Source organism: Lepisma saccharinum, chromosome 1, assembly GCF_977018435.1.
Source record: "Lepisma saccharinum chromosome 1, izLepSacc3.1, whole genome shotgun sequence".
Lineage (NCBI taxonomy): Eukaryota > Metazoa > Arthropoda > Insecta > Zygentoma > Lepismatidae > Lepisma > Lepisma saccharinum.
In genome coordinates, this window is record NC_139229.1 from 195,843,384 (window position 1) to 195,865,467 (window position 22,084).

The following is a 22,084-nucleotide window of genomic DNA, read 5'->3' on the forward strand; positions in this document are numbered from 1 at the left end:
TGCGTTGCGTTGGTAAGTTAGCACGTGGTGTCTACTTCTGGCAAGATACAAATGCAACACCACACACCGCTAGGTATGTTGCAATTTCAAGTGCAGGGGGGCAGGGGTGCCCACAGGGGGGTATTATGGTGCAGACTGCGCCATCGAAATTTTTTGGGGGGATTTCTTCTAATATAAAAATTAACATTTATATATTTTTCCAAAATAAATGTAAACACCTTAGGTACATCATATTTAATCCATTACATGAAGAAAATGAAGTATTTTGAGGTATCGATGCCCACAGGTGGGTTTGTGAACTCTCGTTATGTCCAAGCAACTTATTTTCTTTTGGGGGGGACGATTTTTTGTGATGGAAATTTGATGTGAAACAGTACAGCATTTGGCACAAGTTGAATTACGTTATTAACTATCCATTGCTATTACATAAGTACCAAATTATAGACTGCCGAGGAAATTGTAACTGTTTTGATTGATTGATTTGGTGTTTTAAGTCCACTTTATTCACAGTAAGGCTAATCGGGACTGGACCTACAGTTTAAAGTGGGATCCGAAGCCGAACCACTATGTGCCTCCAACGGGTATCGAACCCGGGACCCCTTGATTACAAGGCGACGACGCTACTACCACTGCGCCATCGGGGAGGCCCCGAAAAATTGTAACGGGTAATATTATTATTAAGGAAGGGAGATATCCAGCTCTTACACATTGGGTCTTAAATCGACACGTGGATTCTGGTGGGGGATTGAGGATTAAACTTTGGTGGAGGGGAGACAATATCCGACTATTGAATATCAGTGTTAAATCTTAGATTATCCTGGGAATTTTAGTTAGGGGGCTGAGCATTAAATTTGGGGGGAAATCCAACTCTTGTGTATTAATATTACGTCCGATATTGTAGCGAAAATGTGGTTTGTGGACGGAGATTTTTTTTCTTTGGGGGGTAATATCTAGGTATTCTTTAACATAAACAGTAAGTCCAAAATTTTGGTTGGAGGATTGAATATTAAATTTCAAGGGAGGAGATCTGAAGCTCTTAATAAAGTGTAAAATCTTGATTGTCAAGGGATTTCTTTAGGCTTCGAACATTATATTTGGGAACTATATTTAGCGATATGGTATGCGCACGTTTCGGCGCCGAACATGGGAAAAGAGTAAATATCGAGGGATCCTATGAAAGTATTGACGTCCCATTAAATTAATATTCCTGCAAGCCTGCAAAGAAATGGATATAAAAATTTTCTTGCTCGCTTCGCTCGCAATATTGCGTTACAAAAATGAGTGCCTGGCATTTTCATGAGACGATTGTGAAGAATTATACTGTACCTGCGTTACGAGATAAACAATATTCTTGATATTTGTTAATAACACTGGTCTACATATGATTTTTTTTTCTGCTGACTTAGATATTTTAACTGATTCTATATAATTTGAGGTCGCCGATTCCAAATATGTAGTCAGAAAAAGTGTATCACGTCACAATTTTTCACAAATCACATTTGAAAATTTTCACAATATTATAATACTGGGCTAAACTCCAACAATTTTCCATATAGATATTTGCATATAATGAAGTTATAGGACTACAAACATAGGTGGCGTAGCTGATAACACTTATTAAGTTGCATTGTTTCACAAGTCACATTTCAAAATTTTCAGAAAATTATATCCGGCTACATTCCAACAGTACTTGCAAAGAGATTGCGACGTAGTCAGATGTCTATGCAGAGTATCATGTCACGTTGTTTACAAACATACGTTTTTATTTTCTCAATAGGGAGTTCTTAATGGACAAAAAGTTAGGCAATTCCGGCAAATTGATCAATTTGTTTCACGAGCACATACAGTCAACACCTGATGCCTGTACTTATGCTAAACTTAACATACACCACAGACTAGCACAACATGCATACCTACTTAAGCAAAAAAAATTGTTTCTTTGATTTTCTGGAGTAGGTGGCCTCAGGAACGTCACGCTGCAAGCACCAGAAATAGTCGGCCATCATATTTTCATTCCATCTCCCCTGATATCGGTGCTCCATGGTTTTTATGTCTTGGTGGAAGCGTTCGCCCTGTTCTTCACTTACGGCACCAAGATTGGACGGAAATACATCTAAGTGGCTGTGCAGGAAGTGAAGCTTGACACTCATATTTACTCCTAACTTTTGAAACGTCACCAACAAATTTTCAACTAGAAATTCGTAGTTGTGCACCCTGAAGTTTCCAAGAAAGTTTGTAATGACATCAGAAAAGGCACACCATGCATCTTTCTCTGTGCGGTTCATTGTTTGTAAGAATTCTTCATCTTTCATTAGCATCCTTATCTGAGGACCATCAAAAATACCTCCTTTCACTTTCTCATGCGTCAATGCAGGAAATTTTGAGCAAATGTATTTAAAGCAAGCCCCAATCTTATCCAGAGCTTTTACATACTGCTTCATTAATCCCAACTTAATGTGCAGTGGAGGAAGTAACACTTTCTTAGGATCAACAAGCGGCTTGTTCTGGATGTTTTTCGCCCCGACTTCAAAACTTTTGCTGGCAGACCACAGTCTTCGTACTCAATGTTCGTTCCTTGCTCGACTGTCCCATAAACACAAAAAGCATGGATATTTCGTGAAACCTGCTTGTTGACCAAGTAACATTGAAATGACCTTGAGATCTCCGCACACAAGCCAACTGTCATTTGCATACTTTATCTTTCGAAGCAGTTCTTTCATTGTTTCGTAGCTTTCCTTCAAATGTACGGAGTGGCCAACAGGAATGGATGCTAACTTATTGCCATTATGCAGCAACACACACTTCAAACTCCTCTTCGAGCTATCAATAAAATGCCACCATTCTTCTGCATTATACGTACATCCCATAGCTTCAATTAGTCCCTTCACATCTGTACAATAGACAAGTTCTTCGTCCCTTTGAAAATATCTTAATGGATGCCTCTCTCTGTCCCGATACATGAAGGTTGTTCCAGACGCTAACATATTTCTTTCCTTTAGTCTACACAGGTCCTGCATACTTTATGAGGTGCCCAGGATTTATCTTGGTCACCCAATTTAATTCCGAAATATGCAATATATCCTTTCCTTACAAAGTCAGTAATATTTGTCCTTTGTTTTGGGGTTCACAATGTTCGAATAACTGATTGAAATAATATTCATTATAATATTCCATGTGCTGCCATCTTGTGACCTCTTTACGGACTACGTTGTTTCATTTCTCTAAATATACATCCCTAATATTAGATAATTTTCTATTTTCCTCCGAAACCTGACGTGATAGAAAAAAACGGATTTCGGTTTTGGATTTACCACCCTCGAATTACTAAAGAACAACCATCAGCTTCCAGTCAGCAAAATGGACGTAGACCAGTGTAATATAATTACTTAAAATATAATGTTTAGTGTTGGTATAGCTACGGCTTAATTTAATGCAGGTGAGTCATTTTGATGATATGGTTCTATTAGCAATATATTGATATATTATTGATTCCCTGTAGGCTATGCTGCAATAGTTGTACTAACTTTGTACTTCATAGTAACGCCTTGCACATTACTCGATAAAACAGGAAAATAAATAGTGTCAAATTCACATTGCTAAGTTATTGCTGCAGGGTAATTTTGCTTTAGCAAATGAAATTTGCACTGAAGATGAAATCCATGTAATTATTGCTATGGATTACTAAAGAAAATGTAGTTACCCCAAGCAGAGGGGGTATTCTCGTCCCGCCCTTAGGAATTTCTAGCTAGGGTTCTGTAATTCTCGATCTTAAGTTGTGTAAGACTCTGTGTTTAATACCCAAATTGTGGGTTATTAAAATCTTGTTCTCCAACCACAAACACTGTTCAAATACATATTTATATAATTATGACATTTTCCGTTATTTCGAAAATTTGAACCATTAAAAAATATAGATAGTTTAACAGGCTATTGTATTCAAATAAAAAGAATCATTACGTATTCACCCAAAATATTTTGAGGGGTAATGCATCCACGGTCTAGCTGGGGGATGGAAACCTGTGTTTAAGGAGAACGGGCAGATCAAGTATCGTGTTCAATAAAGCTTAAAAAAACGTTTCTTTCAGTAGACACGCTATCGTAATTAAATACTTCATGTGGATTACCACATGATTTCTGGGGGACGCATGACGAGATTTGGAAGGGATTGCGCCATTGGCCTTGGGGGTGATGGGCACCCCTGTTCAAGTGCATCCACTTAAAAGTCCAGATCTTGCCAGAGCGTTTTTCACACTAGAATTGAGAATTATTGAGTACTTTGCCTGTATTATTTGTAGGCTACTGTAAAGAGAAACTTGGAGAAGTTACGAACATATCGGAAACATTGCAGGACTCGAAGTACTTTAAACTTCCTGCTGATTTAATAGTTTTGGAAATAAAATTTACTACCTGTTAAAGACGAAAATCTCTCCTAACCGGGTAGGAAATATTTCATTTCTTGGTAAACAAAATTTTCAGTGTGTAAACTTCGTCCAATATAAGTATGAACAAATACAAACAATTAACCAGAAACCGCTTAATTCGTGTATTGTTGAATTTTTGTTATGAAATTATATAGAACGTTCATAAGTGAGAGAAAATACAATTACTTACTCTCTACAAAGCAATCAGAGAGTTGGTAATTGCACACAGCATTCGTTGGAAATGACAACTCTATGAGTGTTGTGCTCACTTGTCTCTACGTCGCAGCACGCGTACTTTATTCCTTCAGACCGAAGTTCAAGAGTCTTGCTGTCTTACCCATCACGAAGCTTCTGACAGCTTTATTTTATATTAATATCTAATACAGGGCAATTCAAAATTATTCATCCAATTTCAAATGTATTTACAGGGCCAATGTGGTAAGTGATACGTCAATCAAAGGTCAAAATTTAAAAAAAAATCATATCACTCGGCTAGATGCCGCCACTGACGACCAGTGATGCGATCCTAGACGTTTGGTGATAAACCTATCACAATTTAAACTTCGTTGGGACCTAACACCCTGTGTTTGGTGTAACTGTAACATGTAGCAAAATATACAAATACACGTCCCTGGGAGAGAGAAATTGAATTTAAGCGAATCTATTTTGAGAAAATAAAATAAAATTATGTCCAAATCTTATTTCTACTTGACAAGAAGCATGTTTCGAACAAAAATGAATATGCCGTCCCATGGACAAGCTTTTTACATCACCTCGATCCATCCTTTTCTTTAATCTTTTAATGATCCTCCAGTAGCGAGAAACATTTTATGACAGGAAATCGGAAGAATGTTGGGGTCGTAGTCCTAGAATTTTCTCTAACTTTTTCGAGTACTGTATCGAACTCATTTCATTGGTTGAATGGCACTTGAGCCATTGTAATCTATTTTACGGGAGAATTTCCTAATTTTACTTATTTTGATAATTATTAATTTATTATCTCAGTAAGGTTACAATTAAGCCATAATATTAATGGTTTGATGTCCTACAGAGTAAGAAAACACCATACAAGAAGTTTTCTTTAGGAGGATGAAATGAATTGGAAATAGTGTTGCCCACGGGACGAGACGGGACAGGCTTTTAAAAATTCGAGACGAGACGAGATTGACCATGTGTCATAAGACAAACGAATATTTTCGAGACGAGACAGCATTTCCACGAGACGAGACAGGCCAAAGTCTCGTCTCGTGGGCAACACTAATTGGAAAAAAATACACGAGTACATAGAATGTTATTTGGCAGCAAGCACAAGTTCAAAATGCCAAAATAAATTTAACTTGAAACTACAATCAATATTATGATTATGAATTGTCTACGTTATACTTATTAATAAATTACTACTTTTAGCCAACCTAGAATAGTCTCTGTTTATGTAGAGTTTCACAATAGTCGTAAGAACGGCCAGTGTCTACAACGATAGCATTTGAAAGCCTGAAAAGTTGCATCATAAACTGCTTCCCTCGATAATGTAATGGAAGTCTGTGATTCTGACGTAACAATTTTGTTAGTAAGGGAAGAGTGGGAGCTGCGCTGGTCCAGTCGGTATGGCATCCACAGTACCTGATCTCAGGTTGGACCTGCATAGAGACTTCTTAATTTCCCCAACCAGGGACAATCTTGGAGGGTTAAGGGTTATTAGTAGGACCCGGAATTTTTTGAAATTACATATTTTCTTCATGATAGTGTGACAACATATAAATACAGTTAAAGTCTCTTATAGACAAATCCGATAATATATAATGTCTTACAAAATTTTGCGCCTGATAGCATAACATGAATCAAAAAATATATCCAAATCATGCACTAAGGATAATTCATTAAACGATTCCTGAACTCTTATTATTGGCGAGTTTTTGTGTATGTTTAACCTTGCGAATGGTGTGTAGAAAGGTGTTCTCTTCCTCGCTCTGAAAGGTGTTACATTGAAGTTTATTCTCTCTAACAACTTAGAACATAGCCAATCTTGTATAGCCAATCTTGTCTTACTAATTTACGTAAAAACATTATTTGTTACCAGAATACCATGTATTACTCATCACAGTCTGTGCAAATGAAAGGCTCATTATCATCCTTAGTGACTTCCACACACTCTACGTGAACATAAAAGTAACAAATGTCACATTTGCACATGTTCCTTACGATATATTCCTATCTAGGCCATATTGAGTCTACCTTACATAGTGTTCTTTTTTCCTTCGTTATATACAGGACTTTAGATTAAAGTCTAAACTAAGTATATTGTCGTTAAGTTCAAATTATGAGCAATCATAATATGTACTAGAGATATAAACACATATCACTTGGAAGATTTAGCAAGTAATGATTTTTATATGCAATATTAGATCACGAGGTCCAGCCATTTTCCTTCTATGTCCTCAAGTTATTGCACCGTAGTTTCAATCACGTCGGACAGTCTTAATGACATATACTAACCACATCTGTTGAATTAACCTGGTAACTACTTGGAAACAGCAAATAGGCCATATTAGGTACTAGGTCATATTGGGTACTAGGCCATATTGGGTACTGGTCCATATTGGGTTCAGGTACCTTATATACAAAAACATGGCAGTTGGGATCGCCCCTATCGCCTTCCCCTGGTATATATTTTTTTACACATTTAAGGGACTTTTCTACATATTTATGTTCATATTTCGCATGTTTTATATACATAAAAATACGGGCCTTATTGATTATAGCATCAGCTTCGCTTAACCGAGATTGGGAATGCCCCCCCCCCCCCCCCCGACCACCACCACCAGCCTCAGCGTTTGTGTGTCTTCATGACAGGCTGCAATGCGCAGCAAATATGCATTTTTATAGGGGGTAAACTTTCGACCTTCCAAGGAAGTTGCGAAAAATAATCTTCCTTTGCAAGTATAATCTAGTTTATGGGGAGGGCTGTTTCCCCAGTAATTTGCACCCTATTCTTAACTCGCTTCTGCAAGTCAATAAAAGAAATATGACCGAGGTATGTCCATATAACTTTCAGAATTACAAGATTTCTGCGCCTTGCTTTCCATTAGTCGGTGGAAACGAACAACCTCCGTTCTGTGTAGGAACTACCATAAAAACGGTAATCCTTTTCCTGCAGTATCCTGTAGCGATTACACTCCGTTGCTCATATTCTGTCGCAACGGCTGTTGGAGATTTTTATTTCTTCTTTTTAATGAAGAGGAGAAGAGAAGTAGCTTCTTAGTTCCTGCCTCCGCTGCAGGCACGGCGCCGGATTTCCGATTTGGCAACGCATCCACGGGCGATGTTCTCCTGCAGGAAATCCTCGGGATTTTTCGTAACCTGCTCGCGTGTTTGAGTCGACGAAGTAGATTCGCACACAACCACTTCTATATTTAAAGCGTGGCGATGTTGCATACCCCTAAATGAAACGAAAGGAAGTTGATTATGTAGATAGAGATTGGGGAAGGTGGGGGGGACTGGGAGTAACATAAACAACGATAGTTACGTCAGATATGTTCCAGCCACCTTCTGCTTTTTATGCTGCTGTTGCTACTGCTACATACACCACTAACAAGGGCGCGCGCAGAGGGGGGACAGGGGCACTTGCTCCCCATCCACTGAGACATTGGCGTAACTTGGCGGGGGCAAGGGGGCACTTGTAAAATGTACAAGTTATTGGCACTTCTATTAGCCTTCTGAGACCTGAAGAGAAATGTATTAAAGAGTAATTCTTGTGATACACACATGTAACAGTTATTTAACAAATTATCCTGAACTAATTTTTTATGGAATCGAAGTCTTTTCGATTCTGCTCCCCCCCCCCCCCACCTAAGTTAGGCCCGAAGTTTGATTCTACCCCCTTACGTTAAGCCCCAAGTTCAATTCTGCCCCCCCCCCCAAAGTTAAGCTCCAAGTTCAATTCTACACCTCCAAAAGTTAAGCCCCAAGTTCGATTCTGCCCCCCCCCCTCAAAGTTAGGTCCCAAGTTACGCCCATGCACTGAGAAATCTGGAAAAACTTCATGTAATTTGAATGGTGAAATATGGATGAGGGTTGCCATGAAAGGGGTCTCTGATATTTATGCATCATGAAAAAGTACAGAAAGGCAAGAAGTGGTAGATGTTTATGGAAAGAAGTCGAACCTACAGGGAGGTTGTTTCAGTCGTTTACCGCGACAGCGCCGGCCGCTTAGCGGCCCCTTCATGCAACAGGTCCCGGCAAATTGACTAACAGGGAGTCCGTAACAGAAACTGCTTGTTTTGTAATGTTTCCACTTTTCACAATTACAGTTACAATTACAATTGAAATAAGCACGTACCTTGTCGCAAGGATGCTGGAAAAGGTGTCCTCCCAAATACAAATATTTCTGGCACCTTATTTCTGACATCTAATCTTAGATTAGACTTCGCTACTTTATCCTCAGTTGACAGAAAGGGAAGACAGCATCCCGGCGCAAACCGAAAGCGTAAAATGATATTTAAAAGTAATAATAATGATTATCACTAACCTCCTGTGTTATAAGAGATGTTTAAAATAACCTCCTTCAACAACAATACAACACGTTTCTTAGGTTCAAGAGATCCTGTCTTTCGTAATTGCCTGACCACATTTTTGCAAGAATTCGTTTTCACGTAATAATCTTACATAAAACTCTTTGTTCAAGATTATATTTGTTTAGCGGCATAACTAATGAATGAATAACAATTAACACACAATAAAGCACTAGCACTGAATAGCACACCAAATCAATAACAGTATAAAAAACACGCGTACTGATAAACGCAAACAAAAGTGAGCATGAGGGTACGGTACACTCACTACGTCTGGTTTCCGACAGTGTTGCTAACCATTTTTCGGCAATGTCCCCACAACTGCCAAACGTCCCTACGCCAAGTAAAGCGACTAAAAAAAACAACACCTCATGAGCATGCAAAACAGAAGATAAAATATACACATTTACTTACCAAATCTTTCTGCTCGGTGCTTCCACATTAATGAAGGAGCGAATTTACAATACAGGACCCCTCCCCGATTTTTGTAATATTTCACATACTCACTAATTGAGGCCTCCTAATCACGAATTTGAAGTTAAAATTTGGGGGTCACGTGTAGAAATTGCAAAATAAGTGAAATTGAGTGGTCCGCGATCGGCACGATTGCTCATTATTTACTGGAAGATTTTATGTTTTCAATACTTAAAAAACGAAATATACATACCTGATATTACTACGACCCCAAATTTTAACTATGTTTGCCTATCCTAACCTAACCTAACCTTACCGTGAATGGTTCGTGGGGCTATCCGTCAATGGTTTGTGGGGTACCCGTGCATGGTTTTTTGACCCCAAATTTTAACTATGTTTGCCTTGCCTAACCTAACTTTTCCTAGCCTTACCGAGAATGGTCAGTGGGGCTATCCGTGAATGGTTTGTGATTACGAACCGATAAAAAAATCTTATACTTTAACGGCAAACGTTCATAATCGAAGACGCCATTTTCGTATCTATATAAATAGCAGACCCAAGTCTGAACTTAGACGACAACAACAACACCATCCAATTATTTTCAATGCAATTTTAATTTTAAGATTTGTAAAATAATAATAACATAAGGTAAAATAGATATGAGTTCTTATGACTGAAGAGTAAGATATGAAACCTTACTCCGTTTTTTACCCCTCCCGTGCTCGAAGTGGAAAATCCTAGCTGGGTGAGAGGGGATACTTTGTCCAGTTTGGGGATGCTTGTATGGATCAACATGGGGAAAATGCAGTGGGTGCCTATGCAAATTATCATAAGAATTTCTTTACTTTGATAATAACATTCCTCCATGTTCTCCCCACTTAGAGCAGTGTTTTCCCCTTCCCCTGAGAAAAAAGTCCTGCGGGCGCGCCCATGACTGCTAATGACATATATCAGTATCATTTTTTTTTACTTCTCCTACCGCATCACTAGGTATGATTTGATTGTCTCTTATGGTTTTCATGTTATTTAGCTCTCGACGCCAATTCAACTGGTGGCTAATTCTAGCCAAGTAAGGTCCATTTGTTTAAAAAAATTCGTATTTGATTTATTGGTTTCAAAAAAATCAACAAAATACTTTAGGTTAAGTCACACTAATCAATGTGTTTTCTGCCTTTGGTAAATTTCAGCAGCCTTACTGTTCCATTTTTGTTACTTTCATTCACAAGACTTTCATAATACATTGCCTTCAAGAGCACCACAGATTTTGTAAAACATTCATGATCTTCTTACAAACGACTCGAGATTATTCCGACTTAGTAAAACCGGGTATACACAAAGTGTCTGACACATTTCAATTATTAATAAATCAGAGACTAGTGAAGATACAAATAAACTGGTGGCAATGATAGATAGATAGACTGAAAAAGTTTGATGTCCTGTATCAGTACAGTTCTACATGTGCTCCTTTTGTCGCACGGAGAATGTCAAGACGTTAATAGATTCTTCCCCATGTTCGGGTCAGCATGCCGACATTCACTGTGCCTATCGCGTTGTTTATTCTGGCTTCCAGTTCATGTGTTCATCACTTTTGCCTTTAAACAATGTCTGCCACGAGGAAAAATAATCCAATGAGGTTGTGTCGGGTGACCTCGGGGTCCAAGGAATCGGATCACCAAGTCCAATTCATCTTCCCGGAAAACGTTCGTTCAAAAGACGATGAACAATGATGACGAACCTTACAAAAGTGATGAACATTAATGAACTGAAAGCCAGAATGGACAACACGATAGCCACCGTGAATGTCGACATGCTGACCCGAACGTTGGGAAAAATCTATAAGAGTCTTGACATTGTCCGTGCGACAAAAGGAGCACATGTAGAAGTGTACTGATACAGGATATCAAACCTTTTGAGTTTATCTATCATCGCCACGAGTTTATTTGAATCTTCGCTAGTCTCTGATTTATTAATAATTGAAATGTGTGGGACACTTTGTGTACACCCTGTATGACCTGTGTAACTTGCGTAAATACATAGCGGTTTTGTCTTTCTCTTCACATGCTCCGTAGCAACAAATGTCCCATAATTTGTTGCATCAGGACCAAAGCACACAATTCCTTCATATTGCAGTGAGTGATATGGCGATACTCCTACCCCTCCCACACCCCTACCCCAGTATTTTATTGGCACTGTAATTTACTCAGGTCAACAATGTTATTTGGTGGCAGAAGCTTGATGTCTACAAGGGCTACGTTGATGATAAGACGTGCGTCTCCTTTGCTCACATGTGTTCTCTCAGGTACTTTACACAGCTCAGAGTACTGATTTCTATTCAGGGAAATGCAACTGAATTGGAAAATAATATCATCAAAATTCATATACTTTAACATAATTACCATAGTGCTTCAATGAGATATTTAAATAAAATTTGAAGTTTATAGGAAACGCACATGAAATAGTTATAAAATAAATTTTATTGACGTTGTAAGCTATTTGTGTGGAAGTGTGAAACAAAGCAGTTCATTTAACAGCATTCAATGCGGAATTTTTCTCTATTACGAATTTCGAAAAGTTATGTTTTCTATGCTGAGAGTAGTCCAAAGCATCGTTATCACTATGTTTCATATCCTCGACCAAAATGCCCCCACTCTAATGCTTCGGTAGTCGACACATGTAAATAACTAATACACACACACACACACACACGGGCGCGCGCACGCATTATCTTCATATAACTGTAATAGGTGGTGGATCTAAAGGGGTGCCCCACAGAAAAGCAACTGGGCACCGTTTAACCCACCTACTAATATAATATTTTGATTATCAACATGTAATGGCATAATTATTAGTCATATTATTTTCGGAACATCCGACGGTGATTGCATAAGTTCAGCTAGCGAGCCTACCAAAAGCGTAGAGCGTGAGGAAGGCGATTAGCGATAGGTTCTGGGTTGAGATGACGTCATTGGCTCACATGTTGATTGGTGGCTTAGTCATGACTCGCGCCCAAGCTGCAAATGCATTGATTTTAGTGTTCCTGATTCTATCTCGTCTGGTTTTTTCTACGACTCTTCTGAGGTATTTCATCTCTGTTGCTGTTAATCTACTTTTATGATTATTTTGGAGTGTTAAGCTTTCTATGGCATAGAGCATTGTTGGTATAATTATGGTTTTGTAAATCCTTAATTTAGTATTTTCTTGTACCTCCTTTTTTCCTACTATTGTATTACTTACTTGGTAATATATATATATATATATATATATATATATATATATATATATATATATATATATATATATATTTTAAACCCTGCTATTTATTTCATCTTCTACTTTTACATCGGCTGTTATTATTGTTTCCAAATATTCTTATCTATTCACTTGTTCTAGCTGTTCTCCTTGCCATTTTATTTCCAATCTCTCTTCATTTCCATGCTTTGATATATGCATTACTTTACTCTTCTTTGGGTTCACTATCATTTCTCTATCTTGTATTGAGCTGGCCCATTCTATTACTTATTTTGTAGTTCCTGGTTTGTTGATGTTACTAATGCTATGTCATCAGCATACAGAACTGATTGTACATAAACTGGTTTCAGTTTCCTATTTCCAACCTAACATTTTCCTGTTCTTCTTATACTTTGTTTATGTATTTGATCCATTAGTATTATAAATAGTAAGGGGCTGGGCTATCTGTTAAATTCTTTTGATTTCTCCCCTCCTATTCTCACTATTTCTTTAACTGTCTTGTAGACACTTTGTATTCTTCTTACTAATTTTTCTGAGGCTCCTATTTTCTGTAACGCTAATCATAGTTGCTGTCGTGGTACTGTATCAAAGGCTGCCTTTAAATCCAGAAAGGCTTCAAACAGTTATTTTTCTCTGCTAAGAAATTTATCCATGGCTTGTCGTAGCGTGAAAATGTGGTCTTGCGTTTGTCTTCCTCTTCTGAAAGTTGCTTGTTCTTCTTCTAACTCCTCCTCTACTTCATCTCTTAGCCTTCTTTCTAAGATTCTTGTGTATATTTTCAGAGCTACTGAAGATAGACAGATTGCTCTATAATTTTCACATTTTACAGTGCTACCCTTTTTGTGGTTTCGTATGATCATGTTTCTTTCCTGATCTTTGGATATTTTAATTCTCTTCCATGCTTCATTACAAATCTTCCACAACCATTGTACAACTTTCTCTCCTCCCATCTTTATTAGTTCTGGGTATACTCCGTCTGCTCCTGCTGCTTTTCCTAATTTCACTCTCTTTATTGCATCCTCCACTTCTTGCATTTTTATTTCATCTCTTCCATCCTCTTCTACATTTGCACTCTATATTGCATCTTCTTCATTCATCTTCCCATTTTCATCTCTAAATGTGTTTTCGTAATACTACTCTATGTCTTCAATATATCTTCAGTTCCTGTTTGGATCTTTCCTGAATCATCTTCTATGTTTCTTATTCTCTTCCCATATTTTCCTTTCATTGCTTTTACTGTCTGCCAGACCTTTCGACTATTCCCTTGATAGATTTTCTCCATTTCTAACCGAAACTCTTCCCATGATTCTTTCTTTGCTTGTCGGACTGCTTCTTTTGCTTCATTTCTCCTCTGAACATACTCATTCCATTTCTCTTCTGTTTTATTTTCCATGTACATCTTCCATGCTTGTTTCTTCCTTTTAACGATTTCTTTAACCAAGTTATTCCACCATCTTGATCTTTTCTTTGGATCTGCTACAGTTGTTAAGCCACAAACTTCTGTAGCTGTTTTAATCAATACTCTTTTTAGAATATTTCATATTTTTTTCTTTTTCTTCCTTATCTCTCTCTCTCTCTCTCTCTCTCTCTCTCTCTCTCTCTCTCTCTCTCTCTCTCTATCTCTCTCTCTCTTTTGTTCAACTCTTCCTTCACTTGGCTTTTATATTCCTTTTGCTTGCATTCTGTCCTTACTTCTCCTATTTTAATTTTTGTGTACTTTACTTTTTGTATTTGTTTAGGTTCCTGAAATCTTGTTTTTATTGTTAGTAATTTATGCTCGGTGCTTAGTTCTGCACTTCTGTACACTCTGACATCTTGTATTGCATACCTTGTGTTTTCTGTGTAAGTGAAATAATCTATTGCATTTCATGCTCTTCTCCTTTCTCCTACAAATGTTATTTTATGTATTGTTTTATGTGGAAAAATGTATTTCCTATAAGTAAATTATTGTCTATAGAATATTCAATCATTCTTTCTCCATTGCTATTTTTCACTGTTTCTGCTGTATGCTTTCCCATACACTCGTTCCACTTCTCTGATTCATTTCCAATTCTGGCATTCCAGTCTCCCATGATGATCACATGTCTAGCAAAGGCCTTAGCCTTATTCATAGTATCCTGTAGGTTGACATAGAAAATATCTTTTTCACATTCATTTGCATCCTCTGTAGGTGCATAGATCTCAATAAATGATATCTTCTCCTCCATTTCCATATTTACTCTTAATATTCTTGATGTAATTGGTTCCCAATTTATTATTTTCTTTGTACATTCTTAGTCAAATATTATACCTACACCTTCTTTTGCTCTTGCTTTCTTATCTACTCCTTAGAATATTAAGGTATATCCCTTATTCATCAGCATCTCTCCTGATCCTTTCCTTTTGGTCTCGCTTATGCCTAAGATTTTAATCTTGTATTTTTCCATTTCTTCTATTGTCTCACATTCTGTCAGAGAAGAGCGTGTTCCAATAATCATTTTCCTTTTCTTGCCTTGTCGTTTCCATTTGATTTTTCCGGCATCAACCTTCTCTGAATAAAATGCATTTCGACGCCACGTGGGTTATTAGCCCTACGGTGAGTAGCCGAATGAAGGGGCTGCCTTCTTATGGTTTTCCGGCCTGCCAGTTTGGAGGGTTTACTATCTCGCAGTGTCACAGCCATTCTGTTGCTCCAACTCCGCCTGTGACTGTCTGGTTCTAGACTCTTTTGGACTGATATCCTCATCGACTCTAGGCCAGTACTGAAGAGGCTGCTGCCCCTCTTCAGGGATTTTTATCGACTTCCCAGTCTATATCCACAGTGTTTAGCGAAATCAGGGTCACCTCGAGAAGGATGTGTTCATCGAACACGCACTGCGGTCTTGGCAAGGGAGAGGTTATATGTTCATTTCACCTTACCCTGGGTCGCCCCTCGACCCCTCTTTTAATATTTGCTTCTGTAAAATACACATATATTTGAGGGGGGGGAGAAACTTACCAATGGTAACTACTGCCCCCTCCACCCCTTCCCGGGCGATTCCGGGGATCTGATGGATTGAGGTTGCAAAATCTTAGTAGATGACCCTTGCTGCAGAACATGGACCATAAATAGACGCCTGTTGCCCTTCAACTTGTAGTGCAGTCAGTGGCCATTAGATGGATCACGAGAGTCGAGGCGATACAGTGATAGTGACAGTACGGTATATTTTTTGCGAGCTGCGTGGAGAGTGAGAGAGAGAGAGAGAGAGAGAGAGAAAAGAAAAAACGTCGGTACGAGTGACCTAGACGTCATGGTGACATGGAAGGAATGCGTCCCCAACTGAGGGAAACCACCAGAAGACTTTCATACGAGTCGCCAACCGTGACTGGAACCTCCGCAAAACAACGGACTTCACTTCTTCTCGTTAAATACTTTGTTGCTGGCGCGGTGAAACCAGATTGTTATCGCGCGACTTGCAACAGTGTGAGAGAGAGAGAGAGAGAGAGAGAGAGAGAGAGAGAGATTAAGCTGATGGCTGCACTCCAAGCTGAGTTGAAGCGTGGAATTTGGATTGCTGTGGCCACTTCAAACTCTAACTGCGCTGATGAGAGTGGTGATTTACTGTAGGTTTTTGTTATCTGCCGTTCTTGTTTTTATTATCCACGCAAACTTTTCTTTTCTTAAAGAAATTAATGTTTATTGCAGATGTGCATTGAGTTTCTGCATTCTCTCGTCGAGCGAGAGAACAAACACTTTTAAGGATAATGAGTAAAGTAACACCCGAGCTCTAACGTCTCTATTATCTCTCTTACAATGTATGAGCTGTTGACATGCATTTTTCCTCTCTGCTGAGCTTACGTTGCATCACATGTGTGGCTACTCAGCGTATTTGTATGCGTTCCAGAAAAACATGCTGCTCTTCCATATTTACTTTCATCATTGCTGGTTCCAGGCATTGGTTTTTCTCGTTAGATTGCCATACTGAGAATCAGATTTCATATTACTTGGCTGAGAACGGAATAACACGTGTTTCGAATATAATTTAGATATTTGAAATCCAAAATAATTTTATGGTGCCATCACTGGCATGCGCAGAGGGCTGAAGGGGTTTTAGCCCCATCTGAAATTTTGAGAAAATGAACATTTTCAAACAAATCTCGAGAGAAACCAGAGTTGTAAATGCAAACTCCTTTAAAATGATCCCCAATTGCCACTTTCGAGAATGGAAAGTTCTAAAAATACGAACTGTCTTATTGTTTATGCCGCCCACTAGAAGCAGCCAGGGGCGTCACCCTTTTTTAAAAATCTCATATCTCCATGTTTCATGGCATTAAAGCACACCAAAAATGCATTCTTACTATTTTACATCTCTTATTTACTGATTTCAAAAAGCAAATAATAATAAGGTGACAAATTATTGGGTGGGCTCGGGCACCATGTGTCCACATAAGTTTGCGTCACTCTAGCCCATTCCGAAAAACAAAAATCCTGCGTACGCCAGTGGATGCCATAAAACTATTACAAATCTCTACTTTAGAAAAAAATATCTGTGTTTGAAAGATTAACAGTTTAGACGAAGTTATTGCCGCAGCACTCCTTTCTGTCTTTGTTTCAGTTTTTCCCATTTATGTTCTTTGAGCATTCTCTTCTCTGCTATCCTGTCCTCATTTTCTATCCCCTGCATTCATTGTGCTCAGATGTTTCTGATATATATTATCATCATTCAATTTCATATTGTTCCACATTATTTATTACATTACCATTTCGCCTTCTGTAATTGCTCATATAGTTTTGTTTTCCGAAATGTATTATAAAATGAATATAACTTGCTGCTTAAATAACTAACTAACTCTCTAGCCTTCTTAAACCCGAAGGTTCATGGCTGCAGCAACACAGGTCTTCCATCTGTCCCTATCCTGAGCAAGATCTATATATTCTTTTCCATCCCTACCGATTTCCTTTAGGTTCATCTCAACGTTATCCCTCCATCTTCGTCTTGGCCTTCCTACAGGTCTCTTACGATCAGATTTCCCAACAAGAATCCTGTGAACTCCTCTTTCCTCTCCCATTCGTGCCACATGGCTTACCCACCTAAGTCTTCTTGATTTAATTATTCTGATAATATCTGGACATGAATACAAATTATGTAGTTCTAAATTATGTTACCTTCTCCACTCACCTGTCCTCATCCCTTTTAGGTCCAAATAGTTTCCTAAGGATCTTATTTTCAAAATACTCACAATTTATGTTCCTCTTTCAATGTAAGGGATATAACTTGCTGCTTACTACAAAATATCTACAAGGATTTCAATCTGTACTTCCACCTATCTTTCAATTATGTAAAACACTAAGAACTTGTTTCGAAATTTTACAAGAACCAACCAAGAGCAGTATCTCAATTGTATCTCAAGAATTTGTCTGTGTAAGTTATGAACAAAACTTTATTCTTCTTCAAAACCTTGTAGTGTGATGTTTCGTTTTGGTGAACATTTAATGTGAAACATTTGCCATTATTGAAAATATTGAAATGCTATATGTAACTGTTAATTGAACAGAACACATGAAGTTGCAAGTGTAAAGGTGGTTTATAATGAAGAGGATAACAATGATAATAGAGTGAAGTTTGAATTTCAACCAATCGCAACAGAGAGACAACATACAGATAGGTAATAAATGTTGGAGTGAGAATACGTAGTAGAATATCTTGGTATGCAGGCTATGATAAACAGAATAGAATAAAATAGAATCCCTTGTAAGGAGGCACGTATCTAGAAATATGTTTCAGGGAGGTCCGAACCAAGTATTTCATAATAATAATAATAATTATTATTATTATAATGTACATTAATTTATATTGTATTTTTAGGCTATTATAGGTAAAAAGACGGTGTAGAGATATAACATAATGTATTCATTATCTAACAAAGGTGAAGTTCCTTAAGAATATTTTATGCATATTATTAATAAGTAGTAGTGTGCATAAATCTTCATTGGTACTGCCATTCAAAGTTCTATGATCCCAATATATTCCCTGCCTTCAAAAAAGTTCGGCGTAAATAAATAACCCTAGACTAATCAACGGAGCATAAGCGGGGTTAATAACCCCCATCAACCTCCCTTGGATACGCCACTGTATCCATTTAAAATATAACTGAAAATGAAAATTGGGGAGGGGGCAAAAATGGACTGTGCTTCCTTGGAGATACTTTGGGGAGTTCTTGAACACAATGTGTAGAGCTCAAGAGGAAAATTCTTTCAGAACCTCTCCGATAGCTTTGTTATCAGGAAATTCCGGGTTCGATTCCTGCTGAGAATCACATGACAGTTATCCGAACATTGCATAGAGTGAGTTGAAAACAAGGTTTTTTACGAGTTCCTCCTGTTTTTTCTCCCCCTTTCGACCAACTTCTGTCACTCTCATCGTCCTTAACGCTTTTCCTGTCCATCCGCTAACTGTACACCGGAGCTTTATCGTAGCATGGATGCGAATTTAAAAAAGGAAGAGGGGAGGTGGGGGGTTGGTAATTGATGCGAAGATTGTCACGGTGGTGGGCGAGTCGTCGTGGCTTTCACACACTTTTCTACCGAGCCTCCAAGTATGACGAGTAGCGGTGGCCGTTTTATGCGTACGGGGCTTGAGAAAACCGGTGGCTGACGACAACTAGAGCATGTTATGTAGGTCCTGCCTCCCTCCCTCGCCCCCTGCGACCATGCGACCAGTTTCACTGTGGCTGGGTGAGCGAAGATCAAGGGATCACCCGCACCGCTATAGAGGTACGTCTGCACCAAAAAGGTCATTCGTTTTCACTTCCACTCCCTGACTAGGCGTGGGAGAATCAGTCTTTTGTTCTAACTGCAATTGAACAGGAAGAGTGTGGTGCCGGTACGTTTCTTACGAGAGATCTGTGATATAGTTCTTCTGGGATTATTTTCAGTGTTGTACAGTGACATAAGTGTATCCAGTGCTCATGTAAGTGTCATGAATCTTCTATTTTTTTCTTACATCGTCTCGGCAATAAGGATTTACAGAAGTTGTCAAGGTAAAGGATAGATAGCTTGTTATCTTCGAGATGCACGCGATTTACCAATGGAAAAGCGTGTTTATTTGTTGCCAAATTGAACTTCGAGATCAACACGGGCTATGAAGGTATAGCTAACTAAAATCAACTTCGGAATTGTACATACTTAAGAAGTAAAAGCTACATTTGCAATTTGATATAAACTTCAGCTCAGAGATGAGATTTGAGCAACGAAGTTTAGAGAGAAATTCTGGTCGGAATCTAAGGAAACTACAAGGTATGTTTAAAATGAATTTGATAACTATAAACTTCAGCTCCAAGATATATATGAATTACAAAGGTAAAGTGAGGGCATTCTTCTGAAACTTATTATTAAAATGGTTATATATTTCAACATCTGGTTTAAAAGTAAAATTTGATAAGCTTTTTGTTATAATATTCACTTCCAAAGAGATGAATACGTTATTCAAGACTAACATGACTATTTGTTATGCAATTAGACGTCAGAAACTATGCGAGCTATATACATACAGCATAGGTAAACATGAAATTAAACAGAATCGTTACCAAGATAAAACTACATAAAGAAACAAAATTATTTAAAACTCAATTTAGGTTATTAAGTTCTTACTACGAGTATGAATTTACTTACTCGAGATACCAGAGTAAAAATTGAATAAACCATTTGTCTAGAAATGAGTATTTGGACGATATTTGCATAAATATATGTATTTTTCCCCGTCATGAAAATTTATATCCTTCAAAATGACATACAAATTCATTTCAGTATATTTGGACAACGTCAAGTTTTCTAGTGCATATTTAAGGGATTGGTTCATATTTTAGCTGTACCTTAAAACAATTCTATATTTGCGTGGTAATTAATTGCACAAACATTTAAATTAATTTACTCTTGGAAGGAATAAGCATTGCTCTGTTCTCCACTTGAAGAAAGAGTACCTTCAGCAGAAAGTGTTACTTTGGAAAAGGTTTCCACACTGTAGAGTTAGACCATTGAAAATTTGGTATCTTGGCCTTGGCTAGACTTGATCACGAAAATTTCCGAAAACAAAACGCTTTTCACTCGTGTCACGAGTGCTACCCTCCCATCCCTCTTTTCCAGGCAACAAAATCAAATATATTTTCATTTTTCGAGGACTTGTAGCGAGTACGTACACCAAATTTCGAGCCCTCGACAATTTGCTTTGTCCTATCAACGAGCAACTAAAACAAACCAAAGCATCATGTGGCAATTGTAATTCCTTTTTGATCTTATTATTGTTTAGTATTCAGTTCAGGATTCGTTAATAGATCAAATTTCCTCACACTTTCTGTTACTCATTAATTTAATGAAGAGAGTCATGGGGAGAGATACAAATACTGAAATAGATTTATTTTTTTTAAATGCCATTCATGCTTCTTAACCCTCTGTCAGGTAAAACAGACCATTGATTCATTCTGTCGATTTGCAATCAAGGTATTCTGGAATCAAACTCAGCTTGTAGGGTCATACAGGTCAGAGGGTACCAAACAAACTTTGAACCTCCCCTCGTTTGTGACAACAAAGCTTCTACATATGAACACACCCTTATGTAACATGTTTATGATATTAGGGTAGCATCTTCGTATAATGACGAATTTAGAAGTTCTCAGACACGGGATAATATTATCGAAAAAAAAAAAGTTACATTACGATATATAGAAAGGTATGCAGTGTCCATTACAACAGTACATCGAAAGGATGAACGGCAATATCATGAAATTTTTAACAAGAATTGCTAGGAATTTTGAGACCAATTTTAGCTAGTTTGAAGATTCACCTCTCCATTTTATACTTCCGTATTTCCACCTCAGACGTAATTTTTAATAACGTTAAGTTGTTATTGTCGGTTTATTAGCACATGATTTTACTTTTCACCCTTGCAATTCGACAAAGATGAGAATTATAAAGGTGTATAATCATGCACGGAGAGTTGAGTAGTTGCTGATGTTTTGCACCACAAGGAGCATAGAGATTTTTCAGTTATTGGTTTGTTTGGTCAATAAATCTTTATTCAATTATGTAAAAATACTGATTATATACTTGAATTACTGGGGTGTAAGGGGTGCTTTTCCACGTAGTACACCAAACTGTCAACCTCACTTCCACGTAGTACACCCTGGACTGCATTTTGCACACGAACGAGGCTCTGGCGACTGGCACTATGGCCAGTATAATTTTGTGTGTGTTGTCCTGTTTTTTTGTCCTTGTGTGTGCTGAGTGCCTCTTTACAGCCTCAGCTTTTAACAGAAGTCAGAAAATTTTAAGATTTTACTTATGCAACGTTAGAGTTGTTCTTTGTAACGGAAAGGGGCTGGACTCCTTATAATGTAACGGGTGCAAAATAGCCTAAGTGCGGACGATCCCAAAATTTAATGTAAAAAAATGACTTGAATTGCTGTTTTTCAGTTAAC

General features: G+C 37.9%; 1 protein-coding gene across 2 annotated transcripts in view; it reads left to right on the forward strand.

The window, feature by feature from the left end:
• The first annotated feature begins 19,367 nt into the window (after window positions 1-19,367).
• Window positions 19,368-22,084, forward strand: part of aop (ETS variant transcription factor anterior open) — a 150,101-nt gene continuing 147,384 nt past the window's right edge. The window contains exon 1 of one of the 2 annotated variants that reach the window (XM_083110523.1): window positions 19,368-19,385. The gene's annotated coding sequence lies outside the window, so the exon portion shown is untranslated. Of the gene's footprint in view, window positions 19,386-19,432; window positions 19,582-22,084 lie in introns of those variants that run through there. The other variant, XM_083110513.1, reaches the window with a different exon arrangement.